The sequence below is a fragment of the Oncorhynchus keta genome, chromosome 12 (genome assembly GCF_023373465.1).
Source record: "Oncorhynchus keta strain PuntledgeMale-10-30-2019 chromosome 12, Oket_V2, whole genome shotgun sequence".
NCBI lineage: Eukaryota > Metazoa > Chordata > Actinopteri > Salmoniformes > Salmonidae > Oncorhynchus > Oncorhynchus keta.
Window position 1 is genome coordinate 46,632,442 of NC_068432.1, and position 12,247 is coordinate 46,644,688.

At 45.5% G+C, this 12,247-nt stretch overlaps 1 protein-coding gene and 1 long non-coding RNA gene across 13 annotated transcripts in view; one reads left to right on the forward strand and one right to left on the reverse strand.

Moving 5' to 3' along the window:
• Positions 1 to 5,390, reverse strand: part of add1 (adducin 1 (alpha)) — a 55,382-nt gene extending 49,992 nt beyond the window's left edge. For 7 of the 12 annotated variants that reach the window (XM_052458481.1, XM_035759216.2, XM_052458480.1 and 4 more), the window contains exon 1: positions 5,227 to 5,389. The gene's annotated coding sequence lies outside the window, so the exon portion shown is untranslated. Of the gene's footprint in view, positions 1 to 5,226 lie in introns of all 12 variants that reach the window. The other 5 variants (XM_052458479.1, XM_052458488.1, XM_052458482.1 and 2 more) reach the window with 2 other exon arrangements.
• A 13-nt stretch (positions 5,391 to 5,403) lies between these two features.
• LOC127906410 (uncharacterized) lies at positions 5,404 to 12,230 on the forward strand. Its single transcript, XR_008061257.1, has 2 exons — positions 5,404 to 5,540; positions 11,586 to 12,230. It is a non-coding gene; the product is annotated as an uncharacterized LOC127906410 (long non-coding RNA).
• The last annotated feature ends 17 nt before the right edge of the window (positions 12,231 to 12,247 follow it).

Here is a 12,247-nt window from a genome sequence, read left to right on the forward strand (position 1 = left end):
CTACAGATGGGCTTGGTAACAGGGAGGACTTGGTAACAGGGAGGGTTGTTTCCAGCTCTACAGGTGGGCTTGATAATGGGGAGGGTTGTTTCCAGCTCTACAGGTGGGCTTGGTAACGGGGAGGGTTGTTTCCAGCTCTACAGGTGGGCTTGATAACGGGGAGGGTTGTTTCCAGCTCTACAGATGGGCTTGGTAACAGGGAGGGTTGTTTCCAGCTCTACAGGTGGGCTTGGTAACGGGGAGGGTTGTTTCCAGCTCTACAGATGGGCTTGATAACGGGGAGGGTTGTTTCCAGCTCTACAGATGGGCTTGATAACGGGGAGGGTTGTTTCCAGCTCTACAGGTGGGCTTGGTAACGGGGAGGGTTGTTTCCAGCTCTACAGGTGGGCTTGATAACAGGGAGGGTTGTTTCCATCTCTACAGATGGGCTTGATAACAGGGAGGGCTGTTTCCATCTCTACAGATGGGAATGGTAACAGGGAGGGTTGTTTCCTGCTCTAGAATGGGCTTGGTATCAGGGAGGGCTGTTTTCAGCTCTACAGATGGGCTTGGTAACGGGGAGGGCTTAGTAACTGGGAGGGCTTGGTAACAGGGAGGGTTGTTTTCAGCTCTACAGATGGGCTTGGTAACAGGGAGGGTTGTTTCCAGCTCTACAGATGGGCTTGGTAACAGGGAGGGTTTGGTGACAGGGAGGGCTTGGTAACAGGGAGGGTTGTTTTCAGCTCTACAGATGGGCTTGGTAACAGGGAGGGTTGTTTCCAGCTCTACAATGGGCTTGGTAACAGGGAGGGTTTGGTGACAGGGAGGGCTTGGTAACAGGGAGGGTTGGTTTCAACAGATGGGCTTGGTAACAGGGAGGGTTGTTTTCTTGATGGGCTAACAGGGAGGGTTGTTTCAGCTCTAGAATGGGCTTGGTAACAGGGAGGGCTTGGTAACAGGGAGGGCTTGGTAACAGGGAGGGCTTGGTAACAGGGAGTGCTTGGTAACAGGGAGGGCTTGGTAACAGGGAGGGCTTGGTAACAGGGAGGGCTTGGTAACAGGGAGGGCTTGGTAACAGGGAGGGCTTGGTAACAGGGAGGGCTTGGTAACAGGGAGGGCTTGTTTTCAGCTCTACAGATGGGCTTGGTAACAGGGAGGGTTGTTTCCAGCTCTACAAATGGGCTTGGTAACAGGGAGGGCTTGGTAACAGGGAGGGCTTGGTAACAGGGAGGGCTTGGTAACAGGGAGGGCTTGGTAACAGGGAGGGCTTGGTAACAGGGAGGGCTTGGTAACAGGGAGGGCTTGGTAACAGGGAGGGCTTGGTAACAGGGAGGGGAGGGGTCCATTACAATGAGATGAACGTATGTGTTGTTGACTTTAGATCTCCAATAATCATTGAGAACTTAATGAAATAGCAAAGTACTTCAGTTAGCTTTTCAGCTCATTTCAGCTAACTCATTCACGTTAGGTACACCCACTGTGCACCTCATTAGTCATATTTGAGGGGACATAGTTGGCATGGCTGACTACGCATATTTAATATTGCTACGCGGTGTTCGATCAGAGCAGGAAGTTCTGTTGAAAAGGCCTTTTCATCAATTCTAGTTCATATCCTAGGTCAGACAAAGAGACAAAACAAGGATAAAGACTACTTGAGTTAGCTCCAAAAATATGCCAGTCAAGTCATATTTCGTGAATGGATTTTGCCATGAGAAGAAACAGATACTTGGTTTCAATCCCCCCCCCCTCCCTCCCTCCCTCCCTCCCTCCCTCCCTCGTGAGTGTGTCACCCTCTCACATCATGGGAAGTGCACTTAAGCATTCAGCCTGAGTCGGTCTCATTTTAACTCTGCAGTGAATGCCTGTCAAAGCTGGAATCCATAATAGTCCAACCAATGGGATGTAGGAAACCACTGCTGCCTGTGCCTCAGACAACAACTACTATTGTATCTGCACTGCGGACAGAAGAATGCATTGGAGATACTCTTGTTGCTAATTTAAAATGTAAATGTTATAGAGTTTGAGTTTGATTCTGTGTGTATATGGCAAAATCTAGTAAGCTGAAAGCATCCAATAATGCACAAAAATCGTTTTGTTTGAATACGACTCCAAGTGACGTTATTTAACCAGAATTCATGAAAAAAAAGACGTAACTATTTCTAATCCACTGTACCCTGATAATACAACTCTGATATAAAACGCAGTTTCTCAGGGGCTTGAAATCAACTCTTAGGAATAGAGTTAGACGCCATTTCATGTTATTGGAGGTCCCACATAGCAACATTGGTTTGTTTTGGACAGATGATAATGCTTAGATAAACCCCCATCAGTCAGCCATAAAGCGTCATCAGTCAGCCATAAAGCGTCATCAGTCAGCCATAAAGCGTCGTCAGTCAGCCATAAAGCGTCGTCAGTCAGCCATAAAGCGTCATCAGTCAGCCATAAAGCGTCATCAGTCTGGTCTTAACCAATATGTTCAACAGGTGGATTGTCCTTGACCTGGTTCTTGGGGATAACATGACTGTTAGCTGGAAGAGGACGAGCAGCATTTCTACCTTGCGTTTCCACTGGAAAACTGATTTTTAAATGGCGAGGAGTCTATGATCGTTTTGCGACGTGATCTGTTAGTACAAAGTAGTATCTCGTGAAAACATACTGTTTGAGTGCTTCACTATAGAAGGAGAAAGGAAGGAACTTAAAAATCTTGTCCATTCCAACTATGCTTGATTCAGATTGGCCCAGTAGTGTGAACAGGGTACTAGCCTCTTCAAACAGGACATGCTGCTGGCTGCTACAGGACATGAGAGTGGTGCCTGGGTTACACAGATGGCAGTGTTATCATTATGCAAGACTGAGATGCATCCCAAATGGCACCCTATTCACAATGTACTAGTGCACTACTTTGGAACAGGGACCATAGGTGCACTGATTATGTAAGGAATGGGTTGCCATTTGGGACACAGCCTCAGCAGGGGGTGACTGTGTTTAGCGGCTGTGAATATGGCCCCAAATCATCATCATAATAATGTATTCCTGAAATGTAATCCATAGAGGTCCTTTGAGGGACAGCAGGTTATTTTACATTTGCACACAGAATGATTATTGAGAAATAATGAACTAAAGTCACAACGGATAAGAGTGTTTTCTAAATGACTAAACATAAACACAGGCTAAATGATGTGACTCCTGAGCCTTATCAAGGCCTCCTCATAACTACGGTTGTAGTAACGTCTAAAGCTGACACTGTTGGCATGGAAATGTTGTTTTCTGAGGCAGGGTGTTGTGTTGAGGGGATAGGGGTTGGGGAGGGAGGGTCCTCAAGGCTTTATCTGGGTGTGGGAGATCACTGTCTAACAACAGTACTGAGAAGAAACCCTGCTTAGGGAGTTTGAGGAGATTAGTTTGAGCAAGGTGAGGCACAGAACTTCTAATTTTGACCACATTATTGATGCAAGATGATTTGTAGATCAGCGATTCTGCGCAGCCTGAATGCAATGTAGACCCACGCACACTGTCTTACATAGCTCTAGTATCAACTGCGATACCCTGAGTTTACGTATGTGCCAGTGACAACTATAGAAGAAACTAGGCAAAGCAGTGGACTCGTGACAAAGCTTCAGGACATTAGTGCCACTGGGCTGGTTCGTGACATTTTCCTGGTAACATTGTCAATATTAACCTAGGTAGTCAAATCAATTTTTAGAACTTCCTCAGAAAACATGGTTTCTTATGTCTAATATACTCTATGCAGTGCATTAACAAATCTGTTTACACACGAAACGGTGCCAAAATTTACACTCGGAGAAAGGAAGGAAAGAAAGGGAAAAAAAATGTTTGAAATGAGGAACACATTTTCATCATCTGCACTGGGGTCAAGGGTGTGTCTAGTAGCCCGAAAACTAACAGACTTCAAAAATGTCTTTGTGTGTGTTTGGTACTGCTAGCTTCACTCCAATGGGTGTTCCTCTCATTCCACCAGAATAACGAAATCCAGGGAGTTACCCCTCCACAGTTCTCTAAAGGGCTTCGAGCCTAGTCCCTCTCTACTAATCCCCACAGAGGGAAAGAGAGAGGGGAGGGGAGTTTGGCTACAGCCCACTGACTGACTGGAAAATCTACCGTATCTACAGCTAGTGGACTAGAGAAGCAACATCTTAATGGAATCTGCTCTGCGATGTTGTCCTAAAAATCCACACACACACACACACACACACACACACACACACACACACACACACACACACACACACACACACACACACACACACACACACACACACAGATTATTACACACTGTAGCAAAACGCTTTCCAACAGACAATAAAAACAAGTGCTTCTTCCACAGCCATCAGTGTTCCTCCTCTGAACGACCCTCTGCTCTTATCAAGGCTTCCACTGCGTGGACATGGGATGATACAGATAATGTACAGAGAAGGACTCGGAATTCATCAAGATATTTTTTGGGGCTTGTGTTCTGGATTGGCATCATTAGGAAAGAGAGTATTCCAACGGTCTCTTGGTAGTTTGATTGGAAGATTGCTCAAATAGACAATGAAATGGTGGGATGTTTAAATGAAACAGTTCATTATTATTACTACAGTACATATGGAAAATGACATGCATGAAGTTATACATGGTTGAGTAAGGCCTACAATAGCAACACACACTAGCATAGCTCAGTGGATGGCTATTATGAGACTATTTCTTCATTTCCTGTCCCATTCAGGCCTACAGTACGCAAAGTAGGCTACCAGACACTAGAGGGACAAACACATTTTCTAATAACATTGCATAATAGATAATACTGCACCGTATATTGTTTTGATAGATACATAACAGTAAACATGCACTAATTCAACCTAAACTCCGTTTCCTTTCCTGCAGGCTGTGAAAAATACACAAAACAACAGCCTACTAAAATGTGGCCTTGGAGCCTCACTCCTGCGATTGAAGGAGATTGAAGGAGGTGTGTGGGGGGACCAAGTAATACATGGTGTTGTCGTTGTTTTTATTAACCTTCGAGAGCCACCAAAACGATGTACCGTATGATACTAGTGTTACAGTTGAAATCATATGTCGCACAGGCTCCTCTGCAGAGTCCACTGGCGACGCGCAGTCAATAATAGAAACAATATAGGTTTCTACATATTGTACAAAGAGAAAGGACATAAATCTTTAAATAATTGACATGGTCTCGCACTAGCCGGAGCTTACTACTACGAAACAACATGATCCGTTTTAACTTACCCTCGTTTAGTTGAAATATGATTGAAAAGACAGCACCTTCTGGTAGAAAGCGAGCGTACTATTTTCAGTATTTTTATCCGCTACCCTGCTGCTTTGAAAGAGGTCTGTTTCTGCTTGTAGTTCCTGTGATGCTCCGCCCACCAACGCCTCTCACTTGGGTGCGGCAAAGCGGTGAATGCTGGTGCGCGCCATTGGTTGTGCTCAAAATCCATTGCGGCACATGAAAGCAACGACGAACCTGGTTGGAGGTTGTACTGAGAAAATACGATTAGACTAAACCGGGCTAAGGCCCGTCACATCACCGGGCAAAAGTGGTGAGTGAGGAGCGCCGTCTCAAATCGAGCATCACCGGGCCATAATGTCAACAAAATAGTATGATGAATCGTTTAGAAACATAAACTATTAATGTTTAAATAGCCTAGGGTCTAAGCCTATGTTACAATTTTAAAAGTAGTTTTCCTTAGAAAATATTCTGATTCTGAAGGCAGGTAAAGCGACACATGCATTTTGAGCAAACATTTTTGCACGTGAAAACACTGAATCCTTACTAATAACTCCACGTGCTTGACATATGTCACTTGTTTTCAGCCGACTTCAACGTCTGCGTTGGTGGGAGTACCCGGGAGGCAGCCCGGTTTCAAAACGAATGCAATCGACGCTAACCCGGTTCAACCGGGGAATGCCCGGGGTATTTAATCGAATTCCGTCACTTATAGGAACCCATGATGAAACCAAACTATTCGTTTTTAGTGTCATCCCCAGTGGTGGAAAAATAACCCAATTGTCATATCTGAGTAAAAGTAAAGATACCTTAATAGAAAATTACTCAAGTAAAAGTAAAAGTCACCCAGTAAAATACTACTTGAGTAAAAGTCTAAAAGTATCAAAATTAAATTAAATTGCAAAAATATTTATTTATTTATTTTATTCATTTATTTTTATTCATTTAACCTTTATTTAACTAGGCAAGTCAGTTAAGAACAAATTCTTATTTTCAATGACGGTCTAGGAACAGTGGGTTAACTTCCTTGTTCAGGGGCAGAACAACAGAAAGACAAAAGGCCTCCTGCGGAGACGGGGCCTGGGATAAAAAAAACAACAACAATATAAATATAGGACAAGAGAGACAACTACACTACATAAACAGAGAACTAAGACAACAATATAGCAAGGCAGTGTAACGGATGTGAAATGGCTAGCTAGTTAGCGGTGGTGCGTGCTAATAGCATTTCAATTGGTGACGTCACTTGCTTTGAGACCTTGAAGTAGTGGTTCCCCTTGCTCTGCAAGGGCCGTGGCTTTTGTGGAGTAATGGGTAGCGATGCTTCGTGGGTGACTGTTGTTGATGTGTGCAGAGGGTCCCTGGTTCGAGCCCAGGTATGGGCGAGGGGACGGACTAAAGTTATACTGTTACAGCAGCAACACATGAGAACATAGCATGGTAGCAACACAACATAACATAAAACATGGCACAAACATTATTGGGCACAGACAACAGCACAAAGGGCAAGAAGGTAGAGACAACATTACATCACACAAAGCAGCCATAACTGTCAGTAAGAGTGTCCATGATTGAGTCTTTGAATGAAGAGATTGAGATAAAACTGTCCAGTTTGAGCGTTTGTTACAGCTCGTTCCAGTCGCTAGCTGCAGTGAACTGAAAAGACGAGTGACCCAGTGCTTTGGGGACCTTTAACAGAATGTGATTGGCATTCTGTGGAGGACGAGGGCTTCAGTAGATACCTCAGATAGGGGGGAGTGAGGCCTTGGAGGCCTAAGTTGGTTTTAAAAATAAGCATCAACCAGTGGGTCTTGCGACAGGTATACAGAGATGACCAGTTTACAGAGGAGTATAGAGTGCAGTGATGTGTCCTATAAGGAGCTTTGATGGAAAATCTGATGGCCGAATGGTAAAGCTGAGTAAATGGATATAAATGGATGAGAGAGCTTCCTACTGTCTGAGCAATGTTGTTGATTCAAATTGAAAAGAGCGTGGGGCCTAGGATCGAGCCTTGGGGTACTCCCTTGGTGGCAGGCAGTGGCTGAGACAGCAGATTTTCTGACTTTATACACTGCACTCTTTCAGAGACGTAGTTAGCAAACCAGCCCAAAGACCCTTCAGAGACACCAATACTCCTTAGCCGGCCCACAAGAATGGAATGTTCTACCGTATCAAAAGCTTTGGCCAAGTCAATAAAAATAGCAGCACAATATTGCTTAGAATCAAGGGCAATGGTGACATCATTTAGGACCTTTAAGGTTGCAATGACACATCCATAACCTGAGCGGAAACCAGATTGCATACCAGAGAGAATACTATAGACATCAAGAAAGCCAGTCAGTTGATTATTGACAAGTTTTTCCAACACTATTGATAAACAGGGCAAAATAGAAATAGGCCTATAACAGTTCGGATCAGCTTGATCTCCTCCAACAACAAAAAGGATGACCCGTGGCTGCCTTCCAAGCAATGGGAACCTCCCCAGAGAGGAGAGACAAGTTAAAAAGGTCAGAGATAGGCTTGGTGATGATAGGGGCAGCAACCTTAAAGAAGAGAGGAGAGACAGGTTAAAAAGGTCAGAGATAGGCTTGGTGATGATAGGGGCAGCAACCTTAAAGAAGAGAGGAGAGACAGGTTAAAAATGTCAGAGATAGGCTTGGCAATGATAGGGGAAGCAACCTTAAAGAAGAAATGATCTAAACCATCTGATCCAGATGTTTTTTGGGGGTCAAATTTAAGGAGCTCCTTTAGCACCCCGGACTCAGTGACTGCCTGCAGGGAGAAACTTTGTAGCGGGGCAGGGGGAAAAGTAGGAGAAGCATCGGGGATAGTCACATTAGAAGGGGTGGGAGATGAGGAAATGTTGGACGGGCAAGGAGGCATGGCTGAGTCAAATAGGAATCCTGACTTAATGAAGTGGTGATGAAAGAGCTCAGCCAGGTGCTTGTTGTCAGTAACAACCACATCATCAACATTAAGGGACATGGACAGCTGTGAGGAGGAGGGTTTATTCTCCAGGTTCTTTTCCAGAACATCTTGGGGTTAGATCCACAGAGAGAGACTACTGCTCCTTAAAGGAACTACCTTTGGCCTTCCGGATAGCCTGAGTGCATGTATTTCTCATTTGCCTGAACGAGAGCCAGTCAGCCTGAGTATGTGTGTGCCGAGCCTTTCGCCAAATGCAATTCTTGAGGTGGAGTAACTCTGCAAGATCACGGTTGAACCAGGGGCTGAACCTGTTTTTCATTCTCATTTTCTTTATGGGAGCGTGTTTGTTAACAATACCACTGAAAATAAAAAAAACAAGGTCCAAGCGTCTTCGACAGAGGGGATCAAGCTGATTCTATACCATTTTATAGAGGCCAGGTCATAAAGAAAGGCCTGCTCATTAGTTTTTTAGAAAGCGTCTATGACAAATCAGGACAGGTTGTTTCACTGAGCAGCCATTATGAACACAGGCTGTAAAACAGTGATCACTAAGGTCATTGCAGAAAACACCAGGCTGATTCCTATCAGGATTATTTGTGAGGATAACATCAAGGAGAGTAGCCTTTTCTAGGTGTTGAGTCATACTAGGTTTGGAGTCATACCTTGTGGGGTTGGTGATAATCTGAGAAAGATTTAGGGAGTCCCAATGGTTTAGGATTTTGTCAGATGGTGCAAGCATGTCCCAGTTTAGGTCACCTAGCAGGACAAATTCAGACATAGTGTAATGGCCAGGAGAGAGTTTAGGGCTGGTAGGGTACAGGCTGGTGCTGATGGAGGACAATAGCACCCAGCAACAGTCAACAAAGAGCTATTTGAAAGTGTAATACTTAAAACCAGCAAATCAAATTGTTTGGGCAGAGACTTGGTGGAGACAACTGAGCACCAAAGGTGATCCTTGGTAAAGATGGCCACTCCACCACCTTTGGAAGACCTGTTTCTGGTTATAACCAGAAAGGTTAACATCAGTATTCAAAACACTCTTCCTTAACCACGTCTCAGTAATGACCAACACATCTGGATTGGAGCTGTGAACCCACACTTTCAATTGATCCATTTGAGGTAATAAACTTCTCGTGTTAACGTGTAGAAAACCCAGGCTTTTAGGAGAGCAAAAATCAGTTGGGGCAGATATCAGAGCACAAGACAGAATTGGGTCTAGCAACAGTAGATGGGCCAGGGTGTACATGCACATTTCCAGATATCATCAACAGTAGATGGGCCAGGGTAGGGTGTACATGCACATTTCCAGATATCATCAACAGTAGATGGGCCAGGGTGTACATGCACATTTCCAGATATCATCAACAGTAGATGGGCCAGGATGTACATGCACATTTCCAGATATCATCAACAGTAGATGGGCCAGGATGTACATGCACATTTCCAGATATCATCAACAGTAGATGGGCCAGGATGTACATGCACATTTCCAGATATCATCAACAGTAGATGGGCCAGGGTGTACATGCACATTTCCAGATATCATCAACAGTAGATGGGCCAGGATGTACATGCACATTTCCAGATATCATCAATAGTAGATGGGCCAGGATGTACATGCACATTTCCAGATATCATCAACAGTAGATGGGCCAGGATGTACATGCACATTTCCAGATATCATCAACAGTAGATGGGCCAGGATGTACATGCACATTTCCAGATATCATCAATAGTAGATGGGCCAGGATGTACATGCACATTTCCAGATATCATCAACAGTAGATGGGCCAGGATGTACATGCACATTTCCAGATATCATCAACAGTAGATGGGCCAGGGTGTACATGCACATTTCCAGATATCATCAACAGTAGATGGGCCAGGATGTACATGCACATTTCCAGATATCATCAATAGTAGATGGGCCAGGATGTACATGCACATTTCCAGATATCATCAACAGTAGATGGGCCAGGATGTACATGCACATTTCCAGATATGGGGGTACCTTTACCAGACAGGGGGAGACAGACCAGGCAGAGAGGGTTGAGTGTGGTGGAGGTACCTGTAGCAGACAGGGGGAGACAGGCCAGGGAGAGAGGGGTGAGTGTGGTGGGGGTACCTGTACCAGACAGGGGGAGACAGACCAGGGCAGACGGTGAACAGAGAGGGGTGAGTGTGGTGGAGGTACCTGTACCAGACAGGGGGAGACAGACCAGGGCAGACGGTGAACAGAGAGAGGTGAGTGTGGTGGAGGTACCTGTACCAGACAGGGGTAGACAGGCCAGGGAGAGAGGGGTGAGTGTGGTGGAGGTACCTGTACCAGACAGGGGGAGACAGACCAGGGCAGACGGTGAACAGAGAGGGGTGAGTGTGGTGGAGGTACCTGTACCAGACAGGGGGAGACAGACCAGGGCAGACGGTGAACAGAGGGGGAGAGTGTGGTGGGGGTACCTGTACCAGACAGGGGGAGACAGACCAGGGCAGACGGTGAACAGAGAGGGGTGAGTGTGGTGGGGGTACCTGTACCAGACAGGGGGAGACAGACCAGGGCAGACGGTGAACAGAGAGGGGAGAGTGTGGTGGGGGTACCTGTACCAGACAGGGGGAGACAGACCAGGGCAGACGGTGAACAGAGAGGGGAGAGTGTGGTGGGGGTACCTGTACCAGACAGGGGGAGACAGACCAGGGCAGATGGTGAACAGATAACCAGGTGGAATCCAAGCAGCAGTACAGCAGGTAACAGGAGTAGGCGTCACACCCACTTGGGAGAAGCTTTTATTTCTGGAGGCAGGTTTCTTGCAGAGAATGTCAGTGAATGGTCTTTGAACAGCAGGAGGGGGCTTCAGAGGATGGTCTTTGAACAGCAGGAGGGGGCTTCAGAGGATGGTGTTAGTGGAATTTCTAAATTCCTGTATGTTTTATAGCCAAATCAAATTTGCACTCATTCTAGTTCATTAATGAGGTGTAAGTTCATCAATTATGCATGAAATAGATCGAGACCAGTCTTAAAAGACAGGTAAACAGCGTTTAATTCAAGTGAGTACTAACCACATACACATATTTCCACAGGTTATAAACTGAAAATGACATCATCAGTTTCCCACACTCTCTCCGATTCCCACAATAGTCCAGTGTTTTCGGGTCCAGAGATGTCTTCTACTCCCCTCATAACCCAGACATTCCAATCTGTCTAAAAGATATCTTCTCCTCCACAAATGGTACATCAAGGACCATTCTTATCTGTCAGAAAAGATACCCCATCCCTCTCCCTTAAACTTCCCGCGAGGTACAGACAATTAATTTGTTTTGCTTACATTTTCAGTAACAGCTTAACCAAGAGCCCATACATAATAGTATTAGAATAAATGGTTCTAATTGAAATGTATACATTATTAATCATTTCAACAATAATTTCCTCCAACAGATGGTCTTTGAACAGCAGGAGGGGGCTTCAGAGGATGGTCTTTGAACAGCAGGAGGGGGCTTCAGAGGATGGTCTTTGAACAGCAGGAGGAGGCTTCAGAGGATGGTCTTTGAACAGCAGGAGGGGGCTTCAGAGGATGGTCTTTGAACAGCAGGAGGGGGCTTCAGAGGATGGTCTTTGAACAGCAGGAGGGGGCTTCAGAGGATGGTCTTTGAACAGCAGGAGGGGGCTTCAGAGGATGGTCTTTGAACAGCAGGAGGGGGCTTCAGAGGATGGTCTTTGAACAGCAGGAGGGGGCTTCAGAGGATGGTCTTTGAACAGCAGGAGGAGGCTTCAGAGGATGGTCTTTGAACAGCAGGAGGGGGCTTCAGAGGATGGTCTTTGAACAGCAGGAGGGGGCTTCAGAGGATGGTCTTTGAACAGCAGGAGGGGGCTTCAGAGGATGGTCTTTGAACAGCAGGAGGGGGCTTCAGAGGATGGTCTTTGAACAGCAGGAGGGGGCTTCAAAGACTCCTGCCACTTGTTGGACCCAAAGACATCAACCGATTTTACTTCACACCTTAATGCTAATTGAATTTGTATCTGGTCTGTTCTTGCAAGCCTGGGAGCCTCAGCATTCAATCCCAATAAAAAATATATATATCATTGTCATGTACTTTATT